This window comes from Galeopterus variegatus, unplaced genomic scaffold (assembly GCF_000696425.1).
Source record: "Galeopterus variegatus unplaced genomic scaffold, G_variegatus-3.0.2 Scaffold4307, whole genome shotgun sequence".
NCBI classification, from domain to species: domain Eukaryota; kingdom Metazoa; phylum Chordata; class Mammalia; order Dermoptera; family Cynocephalidae; genus Galeopterus; species Galeopterus variegatus.
Window position 1 is genome coordinate 61,008 of NW_007730418.1, and position 650 is coordinate 61,657.

Below are 650 nucleotides of genomic sequence, written 5' to 3' on the forward strand. Positions count from 1 at the left end.
TTTTTTTTTTTTTTTTTTGTCCTTTTTGAGACCGGCCGCACCTCGCTCAGCCAGTGAGCGCTGTGAGCACACCGGTCATCCCTATATAGGATCCGAACCTGCGGCCCTGCATGTTCACTTTTAAAATGCTTAAGTTTATAGGACTGTTAGCAGGTAAACATTGTTCCATAATCTTTGAGGGTGGTATTCAACAACTGAATCTATTAAACTGTGTTGTCATCAAGCTCCTTACTGCTCAAAGTGTGATACTGGGTTCATCAGTATCGCCTGGAGGCTTATTAAAAGTGCAGAATCTCAGGCCCCACCTACAACCTACTGAATCAGTCTGCGTTTTAATAAGATTTCCAGATGGTTCGTATGTTTGAGAAGCACTTAACTAGCCTACGTGTCTCCAGGATAAGAAGAGAAACTTTAGATCCTGTGCAGGAACCAAGTAAGTCAGCAGTGTTATTCTGATGTCCCTTTCAAAGAAGTTCTCGGGCCGGCCCGGTGGCGCACTGCGCTAGTGCGCCGCTTGGGAAGCGCGGAGGCGCTCCCGCCGAGGGTTCGGATCCCACATACAGACCGGTTCCCGCTCACTGGCTGAGCGAGGCCCGGGGGCGAAAACCTGGGAGCACTGACCGAAACATGTAACAGAATTGATATTGAAG